Raw genomic sequence first — 14,386 nt, forward strand, 5'->3', positions numbered from 1 at the left:
CCTGGTATACTGTCAGAGATAACGGGTCCCAACTGTAGTCCATGCCATTAGGTACTGAGACTTTTCAAAGAGTAGTTGTGCCCTCCAGGCCTGGGGATTAGTTACTTCTCACAGTAGTGGGTAATGAAATCAGACATCACGAGGCAATGGCTTATTCAGAAAAAAAGCATCTGATTTGCTTTTACTCATTTTCCATGTGAGATTCTCATTGAATTTGGTGCCCGGTTCCTGCATGAGCCACCCTATGACCACCAGGTGAACAGACTATGCGTGTGGTTTAATGAGACATTAAGGTAAAGGGGACATGTCGCTATGTCCCCTGACGAGATGGTCTTGCAGCCACAGCTTCCTGCTCAATGCTCATAGAGACCTACAGGAGGCTATTGGTTCCTCACACTTTGTGCGCCTATATGGTAGATCTTTTCCCATAGGAGTATGAAGGGGACAAGACTTTTAGAGATGTCCATTGCAGACTGTACTCAGAAACAGGGCTGGGAATATTATAGGGCCGCCAAAGCCCATTCTCCATGTGCCAAGGACCAGACAAAAAGTCTGGCGTGGCTTTACTACCTACTAGATGGCTCAGATTAGCATGAGGAGCAGATACAAGGTCTTAGCTGCCTGGGTTGGACATTACACAGGTCATGACTGATGTAGAGATACAAATGACTCCGTACCCTTTCATAAGAGCCATAGGATAATCCAGACAAATTGTGAAATTTTTTTATGGTCGGTGCATTTTTTGTATCCACACTTCTATAACAGACCCTCTTACTTCTATGAAAGCCACTCCCATTTCTATCACAGCCCCTCCTACTTCTATCACAGCCCCTCTCACTTCTATCACAGCCCCTCCCACTTCTATCACAGCCCCTGCCACTTCTAATCACATTCCCTGCCACTTCTATCAGCCCCTCCTACTTTTAGTACAACTCCTCCCACTTCTAATTACAGCTCCTCTACTACTAGTATTCGTGTGTTACGAATGTATCCTCTGCTTGTCTACTACTAATGCACCCTCATTCTTGTCACAGCTCCTCCCACTTTGATCATAACCCCTCCTACTCCAATCTAACATCTTGATCAGCTGCCTCTTACATGTCACAGCTCCACTCTAACCCTGTGTCCTCCAATGATTTTTTACTCATCCTCACCCATGCCAACACAGCTCCTGCCATCATACAGTAGATCCTTGAATCTGACTCTGCTGTGTTTTTGGATGCTTTAATAATATCACCATTCTATTGTAACTATTGATAATACCACTTGCTATTCTGTCCAGGCTCCTCCAACTGCTGCGTTATTTTAGCAGACCGATGGGTGTCACGGAACCGCCAACCTGCCATCGCAAATTTGAATGAAATAAAAGTGCAATAATGTAAGAAGTTGATTTTTAATTGTGAGGCAAATAATCCAGCATTCTTGGATGTAAACCCTGAGACAAAGACAGGAATCGCATGATTTCATATCCCAGTGTTTTACCAATTGTTTTGTTTCATAAATCCATCTTCTCCCCACTTATATTGCTCTGGATCTGTGTACACTCAATACTGTTCTTCATCGTCCATCTGCTATATATCCTTCCCAGTTACCCTCCAACTGTTCACCCCTTCCCCTCAGTATGTAAGCACTTACGGGTACAGCCCTGTGCCCTCTTGTTCTTCCCTAGCACCCGTCATATCATTAATGGCCAACTCATGTTTGTAAGTAAAGCAAATTATCAAGCAACTGGACATAACCATTTTGCACTGTAGGTGTGGCAGATGTAACATGTGCAGAGAGATTTAGATTTGGGTGGGGTGCGTCCAAACTAAAATCGAATTTGCAGTGTAAAAATAAATCAAACCATATAACCCACCCAAATCTAAATATCTCTGCACATGTTACATCTGCCCCACCTGCAGTGTAACATGTTTTTGCCCAGTTGCTTGATCATTTGCTTTACTTACAAAAATGAATCAGGCCCCAAGTGTGCTACTTTGTTACCTTTCCTTCAGTAAGTTACCCTTCCCATGTCCCTGTTTTCTGTCCTACCCAGTCAGTGGTGTGATTTTTAGTACGTATTCTATGCAATTACACTATGATCTGCCATTATATATTGTATCTATGCTCTGATAACCTGCTTCCGTTTTCTATGTGTACTCTATACGGCACTACTTTGTGCTGCCTTATAAATAAACAATAATAATAATAATAATAATAATTTATTGCAAGCACTTGTTAACTGATCAGTACAACGTTCCTAGCCACAATGAGGACATGTGCCTTTAATTGTAATCCTAGCTAAAAGGTAAAAATAAATCAAGCAGGAAATAGTTAAACACGTGAGACTGAGTACACAGTCCACAATTTGTAAAGAGTGACTGGGTGTATTTCCTGAGGCTTAACACATGTGCTATATATGATATGCCATTCTTCATTGGGCTAGTTCTATCCCCAATAGAAGTAAGAAATTGTAGTTATACTGTAGTTGGTCCTTATAGTTGTTCTGTAGTAGTACATTGTAGTTTTGTAATTGGTCATTTGCATTATTCTGTAGTAGAACCTTGGAGTCATTCTGTAGGATGACCTTGTACTTTTTATGTAGGAGGATATCATGGTCATTCTGAAGTAGGACCTTGGAGTAGTTCTGTAGTAGGACCTTGGAGTCATTCTATAGGAGGACCTTGGAGTGGTTCTGTAGTAGGACCTTGGAGTGGTTTTCTAGTAGGACCTTGGAGTGATTTTGTAGACGACCTTGAGGTGGTTGTGTAGTGGGATCTTGAAGTGGTCCTGTAGTAGGACCTTGGAGTGGTTCTGAAGTTTCTGATGGATTGTTTTGTACAGGGGAAAGTGGAGGGAAGGGAGGGGGGGGGGCTCATCCACCTTCTGTTTCTGTATTCCTGAGTTTACACTTTACCACCTATTCCACCCTGTGGCTATTCCGATGGTGCAAGGGACCAGTCTCTCTGTTCAGCAGTTTCCTCCTACTGACTTCCAGGTTTTTCCTGACAAATTCGGATTAGTTACAACCACTGTAGACACTTAATTTGAGATGTTGGACACTCAAACTTTACCTTCAATATCTATTACTGTCTGTTTCTTCCAAATCCAAATTCCCCAGTATCTGGTCTACCATACCGTGTGCACAGGTTCTTCCTGTATGAGTCCTTACAGTCACCACTGTTTGCTATATAATGGCCCCAGTGGTGCACTAACCAGACAAGGATAGCAGTATCTAGTCCAGCTCTAGTTGTGGCAGTACTACATTTTTCTTTAAAGATATATTTCTTGAGTTGTTGGAATTCTCCATTTACCATGGTTACTCACTTGGGTCCAGGAATGGTGGTCCTTTCTGCTCTATTCAATTAGTACAGTTCTTCAGGGTAGCTTCTTTGGCCCTGCCCCTGATATAGGCTTTTCGGAGACAACCAGCTTCTGACTGATGCTGAATTGTCCAGGTTCCTTTACAATCAGGTCTTGCCGTCGCACTTTTTTACGTCACCAATCCCGTGTGCCACGATGATCCCATAATTGGAAGAGGAACCATAAGTAGCCATGCTTATTACCCTGTCCAGCAGAAATATGACATGACCGCCATCAGAAGGAATGTGCTTTTGCCTATCACTCCTGATTGGAATACTGATTAACTGTGGACATTGGTTATTGAATCATCACAATACAAGAGAAGTGAATCTCTTTCTTAACTGTACTCATTGTTTCATGACCCGCCTGCACTCTCCCACGCACACACACACAATTCCCCCCAGCCCCCATATTGCAAAGCACTAGCACCCATTCTACAGTTCCCCAAAATCTATAATTTCCCATTCAATGACAGGATTTACCATTTTTTCCCCCACAACCCCAAATTTATTTCTGAGTTTTCCCATTCTACTAGTGGATGTCTGTTGAGTCTCCAACACTTGCCTTGGTCTATCAACTTCATTCCATCACTGACGGGATTAGCTCAGGGCTTCTCATTTTGTATTATTAAAGGTTCTGCCTTTCAACCCCATTTTTTTATATCAATAACTCAATGACAGATAATTTTCGGTGTTTAATTTCATCAAGTACAGATAGATTTAATAAAGCTTTTAAACATGAATAGTGGTGGTTCTGCCTATAGGAACTGAATCAGATTGTAGCTGTCATTTATCTATTGTATACTAGAAAATGATAGACAGAATCTGATTGGTTGCAATAGGCAACACCAGCACTCTTAATTTTTAGAAGCTTTAGAAAATGTACCCCTACCGTTCTCGAATAGTCCATCCAATTCTACCATAAACCTCCCATACACCCTATCCCGTTCAAGCCGCCACCACCACCATATGATTAATTGCACCCATTCCTTCTTCTCCAGCTCTTCACAATTAGACTGGGATGTAATAAGTCCGAGTTTGGCGGTCGTGCAAAATGCTGGCCTAACTTGGACATTTTTTAAAAGGGGCAGTCATTCATGGTTTAGCCTTGTAAAGGATTTCCCCTTTAAAGAAAACATCAGAGCTCGGAAAGCATCCCGCACAGCCGCCAAACTAGAACTACAGTACATCCCGCCCTTCATCTCAACTCTTCCCTATTCTAATCCAGAGTTCCCCTCCCTGCCGCCTGAAGACTCATTACTGATTCAGTGAAGACTCATGTATTGGCCTCACTGGCTCCCGCTCGTCTCCCACCGTTGCCTCCCAGTCCCCCTGTCCCCTTTCTAGGCGCAGTAATGACTCCTCTCAGGCTGTGTATACATAGAATAGGACTGTATTGTTGGTTTACACGCAGGCTGGGGAGTTACAACAGTCCAGACTGTAGACTGTCTCACGCCGATTCCTTCAGTCTTCTCTTCTTCTGCACTGGTGCCAGCTGCAGACATCTCCATGAGGCCTGGCCGTCGCGTCCTCCAGGAAATGGGGGGATCGGGCACTCACTCTGCAGAGACAGATGGTGTTATGATACCAGACTTAAATACTTTATCCCAGGTGTCAGCACTCACTAGATATCAAATAAAGTGGGTGACTTATCAAAGGCTGGAGGGAGAGGAAGTGAAGAAAGATAAAGTACCAATCAGCTTTAAGCTGTCATTTTACAGGCTGCATTTCAAAAATGACAGTTATGAGTTGATTGGCTGATACTTTATCATCTCTCTCCAAGGTTTGATAAATCTCCCCCAAGCTATTACAACTAACATTTGGTGAATTCTGACATGTAGGGGGGCAGATATTGTATCCCCATGTTTATGAATGCCAGAAAAAGGGAAAATGTCCACACATATGCACCGAAGAGACCAATTAATGGAACTTTTTATAATTATCCGTAGACAACATGATTTATAGACAATTAAAACATAATAGTTTAAAAATAATAGGTACTTCACCAAAGTCCAGCACTTAGGGGGGACATGTACTAAACAGTGATAAAAATGAAGTGAGCCAGTGGAGAAGTTGCCCATGGCAACCAATCAACTGCTCTGTATACTTTCATAGTATGCAAATTATAAATGTTACGTCAATGCTGATTGGTTGCCATGGGCAACTTCTCTGCTGGCTCCCTTCTCCACTTTTATCACTGCTTAGTAAATGTCCTCCTCTTTATCTCACCACACATAGCGGATCGCAGGCTGAGGGTTGACCTGACCCACTGACATTTTGGGTTGTATACGACTCATTGGTTAGGTGTCACATTCCAGGTGATTTCTATATCTATATCTGTCTTCTCTATAACACAATAACTGCTATGTTACTGCTTGCTGTATCTTTCACCTTATTAATCATTGTCTACATCAACTTGTTTGCTTAATTGTTATGTTATTTTAAATATTTTGATTAATTTGAAACACGTCAGCGCTGTGGGATTGTTCAACAATTATTATGTGTACAAATATATCACATACTTAGGGGCTAATTCTGGGTCACACGGATCTACCTATAAGGATGTAAACAGCCAGTTTTTGCATATGTCCCTTCTGTACGGGGTTGCATCTATCTTTCCGTGAAATAAGGTATTATAGAGCGGGAACTGGGAGGTGGCAATTTGATTGCATGGAAGAACCCTGACTTGTAGGAGTGTCATGGAAGTGTGGTGGGTGTGAATCAAAAGCTTTGCATGATTCTGAGCTGAGCATACTGTTTCTGGCGGCTTCTGCAAGTGCTTATGCTAATGACAGTCGCAAATGCCGGTGTAAAATCATTGGACAGCACGGATTTACGCTTGCACGGATACGATCCCAGCATTAAATGAAGGGGTACTCCCATCAGCATAATTTATTAACAGTTTCTTATATAGCGCAGCAAATTCCGTTGCGCTTTACAATTTAGCATAAGGTGGTAATACAGCCTTCCCGCGGCTGCCCCACACATAGGCAAACGCATGGGGGGTTTCCGGTTGCCTGGAACCCCCCTCCTCTTCTTGGCAGGGGTCTCAAATTATGACAGTAATAGCAATGATATATAATACAATTACGAGAGCATGCAGTTTAAGGGACAGAGCTGAACTGCACATGCCCAGTGGTGGTAGCTTCTACCAAGTGCACTGGACCAGAGAGTAGCTACCAGGAAGAAGAGACAGGAGCCTTACCATGAGGTGGGAGAATGCGTAGAAAGTGCACTACTGGTTCTGTTATGTTTATGTATTTATTTATTATAGTATGTTTAACCTTTTCCTGACCACTTATTTATATTATTAATTTATTTATTTAATTATATGATTGTTTGATGCAGCCTATATTACAAACTATCTATAGTGTTAAATATTAATATTGCATTCCATGTTCCAGAGTGATAGATTGTGGATTGCATTTGGAATCCCCCCCCCCCCCCCCATCCCACTAGAGATCCTGCATTTGCCACTGCCACACCTACAGACACTTTGCATGCAACACAATCAGAATATTTGACAATTTCCATGTGCAAATTGTTTTTTATTTTGTCAACCAAATTAGCACTTGTACATCTGGTCATCATTCTATATGGAATATACACAGAACATTCTCAAAATTAATTTGAATAGTGTTTTACTTTATTATTGGTTTTGTTTTTTTTATGTTTCCTTCATTGGAGCATGTGACAACTACAATATCGCCATACGTTACATAACACTGACAAACCATAAATTACATTTCTCATTTTACAAGGAGCACAGCCAAATAGGGGGATGTCTTCAACACGAATAAAATAATGGAAGTAAAACAGTGGAGTCTGAGGGCCGGATACAATTAGCTGCAGTCATTTAACGCGTGGGAAAAAGGGTGGTAGCCTTGGGTGCTATTCAATTATAGCCCCTTTTTCTCATGCAGTAAATTTGCAGCTAATTAACCCATATAATGCCCATTAACCCATATATTCAGGGAAAAGCACCCAGAGCTATGGTTTAATGCGTTCATGGCACCTGCAATAAGGGCACGTACCGCGGATCTCTGTTCCAGTCTGCCTCAGGCTCAAACAGAAATCCACAGGGTGATAGCCTTTGGTGCTATTCAATTACAGACCCTTTTTCTCACACAGTAAATTTGCAGCTAATTAACCCATTCAATGCGCATTAACCCATATATTCAGGGAAAAGCACCCAGAGCTATGGTTTAATGCATTCATGGCACCTGCAATAAGGGCACGTACCGCGAATCTCTATTCGAGTCTGCCTCAGGCTCAAACAGAAATCCACAGGGTGATAGCCTTTGGTGCTATTCAATTACAGACCCTTTTTCTCACACAGTAAATTTGCAGCTAATTAACCCATTCAATGCGCATTAACCCATATATTCAGGGAAAAGCACCCAGAGCTATGGTTTAATGCGTTCATGGCACCTGCAATAAGGGCACGTACCGCGGATCTCTGTTCCAGTCTGCCTCAGGCTCAAACAGAAATCCACAGGGTGATAGCCTTTGGTGCTATTCAATTACAGACCCTTTTTCTCACACAGTAAATTTGCAGCTAATTAACCCATTCAATGCGCATTAACCCATATATTCAGGGAAAAGCACCCAGAGCTATGGTTTAATGCGTTCATGGCACCTGCAATAAGGGCCCGTACCGCGGATCTCTATTCGAGTCTGCCTCAGGCTCAAACAGAAATCCACAGGGTGATAGCCTTTGGTGCTATTCAATTACAGACCCTTTTTCTCACACAGTAAATTTGCAGCTAATTAACCCATTCAATGCGCATTAACCCATATATTCAGGGAAAAGCACCCAGAGCTATGGTTTAATGCGTTCATGGCACCTGCAATAAGGGCACGTACCGCGGATCTCTGTTCCAGTCTGCCTCAGGCTCAAACAGAAATCCACATCAATCGCAGCCTGCAAGCGTATGGTGGGCTGTAATGGAATAGCCATGGCAGACCAATTAGACCGCGGTTAATTACGGTATCCGTTCACATGGTCGACCATGTTATGGTCGACAGTCATTAGGTCGACCACTATTGGTCGACATTTACATGGTCGACATGGACATATGGTCGACACATGAAAATGGTCAACACGTGAAAAGGTCGACATGAGTTTTTTAACTTTTTTTTTCTTTTGGGGAACTTTTCCATACTTTACGATCCACATGGACTACGATTGGAACGGTAAAGTGTGCCGAGCGAAGCGAAGGCACCATGCCCGAAGCATGGCGAGCGAAGCGAGCCATGCGAGGGGACACGGTGCACTAATTGGGGTTCCCAGTCACTTTACTCAAAAAACGACACCAAAAAAAGTTAAAAAACTCATGTCGACTTTTTCATATGTCGACCTTTCATGTGTCGACCATTTTCATGTGTCGACCATGTGTCCATGTTGACCATGTCAATGTCGACCAATAGTGGTCGACCTAATGACTGTCGACCAGAACATTGTCGACCATTCATACCAGAACCGTTAATTACTGTGGCTGATTGAATCCGGCCCTGAAACTGTTTTGAGTAACTTCACAATTAGAAAGGAAAACCTTTCATAAATCCCAAACAAGGCCCGATTAAGGGTCACAGGAGGTAGGCTTTGCCTTTTAAATGACAGCCCTTTTAAAACATTGGGGGAGGTTTTTAGAAGACTTTTCCAGCACTGACGTACTGATTGTAATCCTGCTCTTTCCCAGATAGTAATGGGATGGGCTGCCCAAAAATATTCATATAAAATTCATGTTATATTTATCTCCTAGAATAGACCAAAGTTCACATGGAAGCATTATAAGGCTGTGCACAGGAAGATCTTGGTCATGCAGATGAAGGAAGGTATGTTATGTGCAAGGCAGGAGGTGGTTTCTTAGGTATTGTTAGCGCAACAGAATCTGCTGCGCTTTATAAGAAACTGTTAATAAATATAGAAGTTATGTAGAGGACACAGTGCTGCTTCTGCCTCTGTACATGTGTCACTTAAACCCACAGTGAAATCGGCATATACATCTCGCGTAACAGTAATACGTGGTGGAATCTGAACCACTCATGTCTGTAACACACGTTTCTCTGTAAAGTGTCCTCAGTGTTTTAGATTCACGTGGTGAAATCCTTCCACAAATACGATGAATTTCAGAGAAATGGACAAAAAATATCTGTTGGAAAAATCTAAATTATAATTTAATGTAAGAGAACCAATAAAACCACCGCCTGGATTAATGGCCAGATGGGCCTGGAGCTGAAAATGATAACAGGCCTATTGCGATAAGTGTAGGAGGTGTGTCCAGTGCTATGTGGGTGTGACCAGTGCGGTATGGGTGTGGCCAGTGCTATGTGGGTGTGACCAGTGCTATGTGTGCATCATTTTGTGACGGAAATAGAAATACAATTTGAATACCTTATGGCCAACCCTGGGGGCAGCTTAGACCTGGTAGTACCGTGTATTCTGCCTCCAGTCTCATCTTACATGGCAAAATGACCATGTCATGGAAGCAAAAGCATTTCTAAAACATTGTTTCATCTATTATGTCTATAATATTATTAAACTGTAAAATGGTTCATCATTAAAGCTAGAAAAGTAATAATCTGTTGGACCTCACTTGTCTTCTGCTTTAGGACCTTCACTTGTTAAGAAAGGTTTGCTCCAGGTACCTAACTGAAGTCACCAGGTCTTACATCTCCCCATCACATGGTAACAAAACCTATGTCACACATTAATATAATGAACCCAAGAAATCTCAGTATGAATCACACCAGAACCTGTAAACTTACAATGCATCCGGAAAGTATTCACAGCGCTTCACTTTTTCCATATTTTGTTACGTTACAGCCTTATTCCAAAATGGTTGTGTAAGAAGAACTACCAAGGTAGAATGGCGCTGACAGATGTTGTAAATCCTCAAGCTGCTGAATGAAGGGTTAGTTAGACCCTTAATATAAACAAGACACAAGATATGAACAAATATAGCGCTAGTATCTGGTTAAATAATTATACTGAAAGAATTTTATTTTAAGACGTATCATAAATCTCATGTACATTGACATAAAATACTGTTGCAACAGATAAAAAATAAATTGTAAAAAATATCAAAAATAAAAATAGGGCAAAAGTCAACACTGCTAGATTTTGTAAAAAAAAAAAAAAATATTATATGGGGTTATTTCCAGGGAGGAACTTAGGTTTCTTTTACCTAATTTTCCCACTATTCCAGTTTATTACCATCTACCCAAAATTCACAAGTCCCTCACATCACCCCCGGGACGCCCTATTATTTCTGGTATCAATTCTTTAACTTCCTCTCTTTCAGCCTATGTTGATAGTTTTCTACAACCTCGTGTCTCTTGGTTGAGGTCACACATTAGAGATACCACACACCTTTCTCCAACTTATACAGAATGTGGAGTGGAAATCGACCTATGCCTTTGCCACTCTGGATGTTTCGGCTCTCTATACGAACATCCCCCACAATTTAGGGGTCCAAGTGATCCATGAGATACTTTCTCGAGATGGTGACCTCTCCGAGAGACATGAACAATTCCTAGTTGACTCTATCTCATTCATTCTTTCACACAATTATTTTCTTTTTTTGGACACTTTTTTTCTTCAAACTATGGGGACGGCCATGGGGACCAGATTTGCCCCGAGCTACGCCAACCTATACGTGGGTAAATTGGAAGATCAACACGTGTGGGGCGGCGGGCTCGGGGACAGGCTGGTACTCTATGGCCGTTACATAGATGATCTATTTATGATTTGGGATGGGGATCTGGACACTTTTTCAGAGTTTGCTTGTTCTCTCAATAATAACACTTTAAATTTACAGTTCACATCGCAATTTAGCAAAACCAATATTTCCTTCCTGGATATAGCCCTAAATGTTGAAGAAAATCAGATTACAACTACAAATTTTGTAAAAGAAGTAGGAAACAATGGCTATCTGCACTATAAAAGCGCACACTATGACCCCTGGAAAAATAACATTCCAAGGGGCCAACTGATGCGACTACGTAGGAATTGTTCGACTATGGAATCCTTTTTGGTACAGGCAGACCAATTACTTGAGAAATTTAGAGACAGAGAATACCCTCAATACATATTGGATAACGCTATGAAAGAAACATTGGCTTTGGATAGACAGTCATTATTGGTGCATAACACTGGAGCTGCGAAGTCAGATAAAAAGAACATAGAGTTGGCCTTCATTTCTAAGTTCAACAATGAATCAAAAAATATTAAATCCATCATCAAACGGAATTATCCTATGTTAAGAAGTGACCCTATTTTGTTTAAAGTACTTCCCTCCAACCCAGAGTTTATTTTTAAGAAAAAACAAGTCTTTAAAAACAATCTTAGCTCCCAGTCAATTGAAAACTACATATGAAAAAACCTCAAAGGAAATCCCATGGGTATTGTCGCCAATCTGTGGCTACTATAAATGTGGGGCCAACAGGTGCACTACCTGTCTCCATGTGTGTAACAAAACCAAGGAAGTTATTTCTCCTGTTGATCAAAAAATTCATAAAATTTCTAGTTTGATCAACTGTAATACTTCTTGGGTCATCTACCTCCTGCAGTGTAGCTGCAAATTGAATTATGTAGGTAGGACAACTAGAAGTCTAAAATTAAGATTCATGGAGCATCGTAGGAATATCATCAATGGGGTTATGAATCATAGTGTCCCAAGACATTTTTTGAGATTTCACAATAAGGATCCATCATCTTTAACGATCATAGGCTTGGAACATATAAAAAAAAACAGAAAGAGGAGGAGATAGGTATACCCGCCTTTGTAAACAGGAAATTTTCTGGACATTCCAGTTAGATTCGCTATACCCTAGTGGCCTTAATGAGGCCTTGTAGTTGAACGCAATTTTATGAAAGGAGAGGGTGATTTATAAGTATTGCTATTTGTGTATCAAACTTATTGGAACAATGAAATAATACATAGTGATAATTATAAATTATTAGATGTTGATTTAGATGAATTATGAAAGATTAAGAACAAACAACAAGTAATTATCTAGGGTCATTGAACCTGTTTACCATGATTATATGTGACTCTTTGTCATACTTTCTAATCAACAAATGGAATACATTGTTGTCAATTTAAATTAATCTAGCAAATGTATTTTGAGGATGGGAGAGTTGTGATTTAGCTCCCAATTATGACTATGTTCAACTATGGATTCTCATCTTGTTACTAAATTAAGATGAGGCTTCCACTTATAACATAAGATTATAAATATTATGGAGTGTCAAGTGACCGCAGAATGTGGTCACCGGACTTGATTAACTGATTTAATACCTTTAGTTTATTTGGAGTTATTGGTAGGTGTAACCTGGGGATCCCGGGGGGGCTTGGGGGGTGCGGCTGCTGCTGGGTGGATGGTGCACCAGGGGTACAATACGGCCAGAATAGTGGCCGGGGGTTGCACCGGGTGGCACCGTCCATCTGGTAGCGGGGGCTCCCCTACTCCATACTGGATTTATCCCAAACTTTATGTTGTGGTTATTTATATCTCAATATGTAATTTTTGGTTATGACTTTTAGGTTTGCACTTACTGGTCTTTAGCTCCGCAAAGTAATCAGTTGCACCATGTAGATCATATGATTTGGTAAGGATTGTTACTACATTTTGCGCCCTAATCAGAAAAAGATCTAATATCAGTGACTATATAACTTAAGAGACCGACATAATGTATGCTTCAAAATGTTCAAATTGGTGATGTCGTGGGGTGCAGCGGCCGACGTGGGACTGATATGCGTGGTGTGCACTACCATCGCGTTAGCGGCCGCGGGTCACGCCGGGCATTGCCATCCATACGGCGGCGGGGGCAACCCATGGACATAACATAGGGGGCTTGCAGTGGCCTGATATGATTAACTATAGATAGTATTTTCAGGTTCCTAGCGTAGCTAGGCAACCCGATACAAGCGACATCACGTGACCGTATTCAGGTCACCTGACCTATCGATGTTAAGTTAGTTTCTTCTTGTTCTTTAACCAAACAAGGGTTTCCGGAATAGTGCTACCTAATGTTGCCCGGCAATAAGTTGGATTGCGAGGTCACGTGGTCGGACAGGGATCACGTGACCAACTCCTGATTGGTTAAATCAATTTTCCTGCCTCGGATTGAAAGTGAGGCTTGATACTCACGCTTAGTATGTTATGGCAATATTTCCTGCTTCCGGAAATAGCGATCACGTGACCTTATCGGATTTATTAAAAAAAGTGTTTTCAAGCACTTTCCATACCTCGTTTTTGTTAATGCTTAATAGGACTGTCTTCTGGCATTTGATACTACAATGTGACTAGGTTAGTATTTGAATTTGATACATTTTAAAACTGATTGATTATTGATTGTTTATGGCACACCTGTGGGGCATTATGATTAACACTGCTATTTAAGGGCTTATTGTACACTGCATCCACACCTTGAAAAAGCTGCTACGGCAGTGAAACGCGTTGGTGGTAAGACTGGGACCTTCAATCTTTGACACCTGCCTGTTATCCAACTATTGGCAACTGTTAACCTAAGGGACGAATTCTGGGAAAGATAACAACTCCAGGACCCTGCTACGGTCCATCTCCTGCAATCAGTACCAGCATCTAACCAGTGAGAGGATCTCCATTGCTGAAGGAGTGCTAACCTACCGGAGGACTCAATACAGTGAACTGGTAATAACGGTACTACAATTTCCCTAGGAATCAGGCTTCTTTCAATGTACCCAGCATTTCAAGAAAAATATTTTTTTTTACAAAATCTAGCAGTGTTGACTTTTGCCCTATTTTTATTTTTGATATTTTTTACAATTTATTTTTTATCTGTTGCAACAGTATTTTATGTCAATGTACATGAGATTTATGATACATATCTTAAAATAAAATTATTTCAGTATAATTATTTAACCAGATACTAGCGCTGAATTTGTTCATATCTTGTCTTATTCCAAAATGGAGTACATTCATTGTTTCCCTCAAAATTCTACACACAAAACCCCATAATGACAACATGAAAAAGCTTTTTTTGAGATTTTTGC

General features: G+C 41.1%; 1 long non-coding RNA gene across 1 annotated transcript in view; it reads right to left on the reverse strand.

The window, feature by feature from the left end:
• Nucleotides 1-4,191: 4,191 nt before the first annotated feature.
• LOC134911850 (uncharacterized) overlaps nt 4,192-14,386 on the reverse strand; it is a 34,383-nt gene continuing 24,188 nt past the window's right edge. Inside the window, exon 4 of the long non-coding RNA XR_010176897.1 lies at nt 4,192-4,905. This is a non-coding gene — a long non-coding RNA (uncharacterized LOC134911850). The remainder of the gene's footprint in view (nt 4,906-14,386) is intronic.

The sequence above is a fragment of the Pseudophryne corroboree genome, chromosome 4 (genome assembly GCF_028390025.1).
Source record: "Pseudophryne corroboree isolate aPseCor3 chromosome 4, aPseCor3.hap2, whole genome shotgun sequence".
Taxonomy (NCBI): Eukaryota; Metazoa; Chordata; class Amphibia; order Anura; family Myobatrachidae; genus Pseudophryne; species Pseudophryne corroboree.